This window comes from Mastomys coucha, unplaced genomic scaffold, assembly GCF_008632895.1.
Source record: "Mastomys coucha isolate ucsf_1 unplaced genomic scaffold, UCSF_Mcou_1 pScaffold22, whole genome shotgun sequence".
In the NCBI taxonomy this organism is placed as follows: domain Eukaryota; kingdom Metazoa; phylum Chordata; class Mammalia; order Rodentia; family Muridae; genus Mastomys; species Mastomys coucha.
In genome coordinates this window covers 83679329-83685310 of record NW_022196905.1, presented here as the reverse complement: position 1 = coordinate 83685310, position 5982 = coordinate 83679329, and positions in this window count along the sequence as shown.

Here is a 5982-nt window from a genome sequence, read left to right as displayed (position 1 = left end):
AGAGAGGGAGAGGGAGAGAGGGAGAGGGAGAGGGAGAGGGAGAGGAAGAGGGAGAGGGAGAGGGAGAGAGGGGGAGAGACCTACATCATTTTGCCCTTAACTTAGTGACATGTTTTGTCTGTATGGAATCTAAGGCCTCATAATTAATGGCCCAGCTACTCTGCTTTGGACTTCCAGCAGCCATTAGATCGGACCATACTGATTGTTCAGAGAACAGAAGCAATCAGCAGAGGATCCCGTGTCACCTCTGCACTTCCAACTCATCAGACCAATGTTCCTTCCCAAGAATGTAATTCTCACCAAATAGGAATGTTTCTTCTGGTGTAAACATCAAAGAAGAGCCCATGATTTTAACACATTCATTTTAATGATGGTAGACATTTTTCTGTTTTTATCACTTGTCATTTGTGCATATATTTGTTATTATTTAGATAATATTTTTTAATGAAGCATCCAAAGAAATTGGTTAATGATCCTTGCTTATAGAGGTAATAAGAATTCACTGAAATTAAATATCTTAACTTCTTTCTTCTGTCTGATGCTGATAAAAAGGTTAACAGGGATGTCATGTCATTCTGTTATAAATATTTTAAGGATACTTACAGATATGCATTCATGCTACCTCCTATTATAATGATGATAATAAATAAGGGTAGGTTTGGAGATTAGAAAATAAATAATGTTGGCAGTCAAAGCAAATAATTATACACTATTTAATAATACCATATGACACATGGGAAATCTATGAAGCTTCCAAGAATGTAAAAAGAGCTTTGTCTTAATAATTCAAACATCCTTATTAGGTCCACAGTTTCATAGTCAAAATGAAGCAGAAATCTGTCTAATTAACCAGTCACGTGAGACTGGTGCATTCCAGTGGAGGTTTTATTTTGTCTTACTAATTATATGTTGGGGATGGTTATATTAGATGTCTGCTAAAAGTCTCGGTTCTTCATATTGTACGTGATACTATAACTTGGGGTGTGTGTGTCTTCCAAGGTAAGTATCTCATTTCTCATCACCTTGTCATTGCTTTTGATATGCCAAATAGTTCCTTTTAAATGAAGTGTAAACTGCATCCCTTCCAGGCTGGTACTGGGAAGATGCAAGAGGGACTCCTCTTCTGCCATGAAGCCTAGAGTTCAGCTGACTGTGGAGGAGAGTCTTTCTCTACTAAGAGCACCAGCATGAAATTTTCATATGATCTAACAACCAATATCTGTTGTACTAAGCCACTGGAATTACAGATTTTGTTACTGAAGCTAATGACATTCTGATTAATATAATATATGTTCTGGTTGGTTCTTGCAACCTGACACAAACTTCAACAAATTTGGGAAGAGGGATCTTAACAGAGAATATACATCCAGAAGATTAGCTTGAAGGCAAGTTTGTGGGGATATTTTCTTGCTTAATGATCAAGATGAGAGGACTGAGCTCACTGTGGTCAGTGCTAAACCTAGACAGGTGCTCCTGTTGTATAAGAGAGCAGGCAGAGCAATCCAGGAATCAGCATTTCTCCATGGCATCTGCTTCAGTTCCTGCCTCCAGGTTCTTGTCTTGCTCTGACTTCCCTCAGGGTAAATGATGAAATATGACTTGAAAGTTGTAAGATAAAATACTCTCCTCCCCCCAGCCCAAGTTGCTTTTTGGTCACAGTGTTTTATTATAGCAATAGAAATTCTGAGTGAGACATTACAAAAGAATACTTACATGGTCCTCTTCTTCAGTCTATCTCTTTATCTTCCATCCATTATCCTATCATCTATATCCATCCCTTATTCTATCATCTACATCCATTCATAACTCTACCATCTACATCCATCCATTTTATCATCTTAATCCATCCATTAGTCTATCATGTACATTCATCCATTAGTCTATCATGTACATCCATCCATTTTTATCATCTACATCCATCCATTTTTATCATCTACATCCATCCATTTTCTGTCATCTACATCCATCCATTTTTCTCTCATCCATTTACTCAACAAATATAATATGAAGTATCTATAATGTTCCAGGCACTACACTTACCATATAGTAATGAACAGACATAGAGGACATTCTACTTTTTTAGTGCAAGGGAGTCCACTCATTAGAATGCATGAGGAGAAGTTGTGAAGGAAGATAGTGAGTGAAAGGAGAGCAATGATCTTCATCCACTTCATACACAACCAAGAAGGCCCCTCTGTGAACATGACCACAGTGTTGAAACTAGAAGGTGAGTATCTATGGGCCAGAGACTGAGGAGTAAGGAGAGGTAAAACATGTGTAAAAGCCCCTGGACATTCCACAAACAACAGAATGGAAAGGCTAAATTCATCTGTGCAGCAGCATCCTTTAGAGGACAAGCAAATTTGAAATCTACGTGTTTAAAGGTGTACAGCATGGTAACATTTTCAACCCAGGCCTCAGCTTCTTTGCATTCCAGAATGTGGCTAATGAAAGTGGTTCAGATGGGCTGATATGCTGAGCCTTCTGAATGCCATCCCAGTGCTGCATCAGGCTAGTGGCAGCCTGCTAATTTTGAGTAGACTTTTATTATCTGTCCTTTGTTGGTGTTGCAGGGCTGATGTCTGAGACTCCAATGGGATCTGGTTTAGATATTTCATCCTGTTTTTTTTTCTACATAAATTTACATAGAATCTAGAGACCAAAACTGATCAGTATTTAATAGCATGTTCATCATCCCCTTTCCATTGTCCACCCCTCCCTTTCTTTCTCTTTATTCTTTACATTCCCTTTTTATTCATTTATTTATTCATTATACATCCTGATCTCAGCCCCCTCCTTCCTCTTCTTTCAGCCCCACACTTACAAACCCCTCCTCCACACCTCTCTCTTCAGAGAAGGGGAACTCCCCCATGGGTACCAACCCACCCTGACACATCCAATGTCAGAAGAACTAAGTGCATCCCCTCCCATTGAGGACCAGCAAGACAGTCCAGCTAGGGGAACAGGATCCAAACAGAGTCAGAGATAGCCCTTGCTCCAGTTGTTAGACTCAAATGAAGATCAAGCTGCACATCTGCTACAAATGTGTAGGGGGGCTAAGTGCAGCCTCTGAATGCTCTTTAGTTGGTGGTTCAGTCTCTGTGAGCCCCCAAGGGTTCAGGTAGTTGACTAGGTCATCTTGTACTCTTGAACCCTCCCAGCTCCCTCAATCCTATCACCTACCCTTTCACAAGATTCCTGAAACTCTACTTAATTTTGGCTGCGAGTTTCAGCTTCTGTTTCCATCAGCTGCTAGATGAAGCCTCTCAGATGACAGTTGTGTTAGGCTTCTGTCTACAAGCATAGCAGAGTATCCTTAGTAGTGTCAGGGCTTGGTACTCATGGAATGGTTCTCAAGATGGCCAGTCATTGGTTGGTCACTCTGTCAATTTCTGCTCTGTCTTTAACCCTGTCCGTCCTGTAGGCAGGGCAGATTTTGGCTGCCCTGTGTGGTGTCCTAATCCCTTCACTGGGAGTCCTGCCTGGCTACAGTAGGTGCCCACTTCAGAATCCATATCCCCAGCTGCTAGGAGTCTCAGCTAGGGTCACCCCATAGATTCCCAGGAGCCTCCCTGTCCCAAGTTTCCTGTTTGTCACAGAGATATCCCCCTAATTTCTGTTGTCTTTCCAGTCTACTTCCACCCCTTTTCCTTACCCCCGATTCCCATCCCTGTTCCCTTTGCTCATCCTCTCTCTAACCCAGTTCCCTCAATCCCTCTACCTCTGATGTCTATTTTATTTCCCCTTCTGAATGAGATTCAAGTATTCCCCCCTTGAGACCTTTTTGTTACTTAGTTTCTTTGGGTCTGTGGATTGTAGCATGGGTATCCTGTATTTTATGGCTAGTGTTTACTTATAAGTTGAGTATATACCATGTGTGTCTTTCTGGGTCTAGGTTACTTCACTCTGGATGATATTTTCCAGTTCCATCCATTTGTCTGCAAAATTCATGATAGCCTTGTTTTTAAAGGCTGAATAGGATTCTATTATGTAAATGTACCACATTTTCTTTATTCATTCTTTGGTTGAGGAACATATAGGTTGCTTCCAGTTTTGGGTTATTATGAATAAAGCTACTATGAATATAGTTGAGCAAGTATCCTTGTAGTATGGTGGGTGTCATTTGAATATATGCCCAGGAGTGGGTAAAGCTGGGCTTGAGGTAGAACTATTCCTAATTTTGTGAGAAACCACCAAATAGATTTTCAAAGTGGTTGTACATGTTTGCTCACTACATGCGCTATCACTTGAGTTTTTTTTATTTTAGCCATTCTAATGGATATAAGGTAGAATTTCAGAGTTGTTTTGATTTGCAATTACCTGGTGACTATGGATTTTGAACATTTCTTTGTTTCTTGGCCATTAGAGAAGTTATTTTGTTGAGAATTCTTTGTTTCACTGGATACCCCATTTTTAATTGGGTTATTTGGTTTGTTAGTATCTCCTTTCTTGGGTTCTTTATATATTTTGGGGATTAGTCCTCTGTTGGGTGTTTCTCATTCTGCAGACTGATGTTTTGCCTTATTGATTATATCCTTTACCTTACACAAGCTTTTCAGTTCCACAAAGTCCCATTTATTAATTGTTGATCTTACTGCCTGATCAATTATTGTTCTGTTTGGGAAGTTGACCCCTGTGCCAATGCATTCAATGTATTCTCTTCTATGAGATTTAGTGTGTCTGATTTTATGTTGAGGTCTTTCATCCACTTGGACTTGAGTTTTGTGTAGGGTGAGAAATATGGATATATTTGCATTCTTCTACATGCAGACAGCCAGTTAGATGAGCACCATTTGCTGAAGATGCTTTCTTTGTTCCATTGTATAATTTTGTCTTCTTTGTCAAAAAACAAGTGGCCATTGGTGTGTGGATTTATTTATGGGTCTTTGATTCTATTCCCTTGATCAACCTGTCTGTCTCTGTACCAATACCATTTTTTTTATCACTATTGCTCTGTAGTACAGCTGGAGGTCAGGGATGGTGATTCCTCCAGAGGTTCTTTTATTGTTCAGGATTATTTTGGCTATCCTGAGTGTTTTTGTTTTTCCATATGAAATTGAGAATTTCTCTGTCAAGGTCTGTAAAAAAATGTGTTGGAATTTTGATGGGAATAGTACTGAATTTGTAGACTGCTTTTGGTAAGATAGCCATTTTCACCCTGTTAATCTTACTGATCCATAATAGATCTTTCCATATTCTGAGGTCTTCTATTTCTTTCTTTGGGGAGTTGAAGTTCTTGTCATACAGATCTTTCACTTGCTTGGTTCGAGTTACACCGAGATATTTTATATTATTTGTAGCTATTGTAAAGGGTGTTATTTCCATGATTTCTTTCTTATTGCATTTATTATTTGTATAAAGGAGGATTACTGATTTGTTTGAGTTAATTTTATATCCATCCACTTTGCTAAAGGTGCTTATCACCTTAGGAGTTCTCTGGAAGAATTTTTGAGGTCTTTTATGTATGCCATAATATCATCTGTAAATAGTAATACTTTGACTTCTTCCCTTCGAATTTGTGTCCTCTTGATCTCCTTTAATTGTTTTATTGATCTAGCTAGAGCTTCAAACACTATGTTGAATATTTATAGAGATGGTAGGCAGTTTTATCTTGTCCCCAATTATAGTAACATTGCTTTAAGTTTCTATTTAATTTGATATTGGCTACTGGCTAGCTACATATTGCTTTTATCATGCTTAAGCATGCACCTTATATCCCTAGTCTCTCCAAAACTTTAAACATGAAGGGGTGTTGGATTTTTGTCAAGGCTTTTTTGGCATCTAATGAGATGTTCATGGTATTTTTTGTTGTTGTTCTTTCTTTCAGTTTGTTTATATGGTGGATTACATTGATGGATTTTACTATCTCTGCATCCCTGGGATAAAGCCTACTTGATCATGATGAATGATACTTTTGATATATTCTCAGATTTGGTTTGTGAGTATTTTATTATTTTTGCATCAGTGTTCATAAGGGAAATT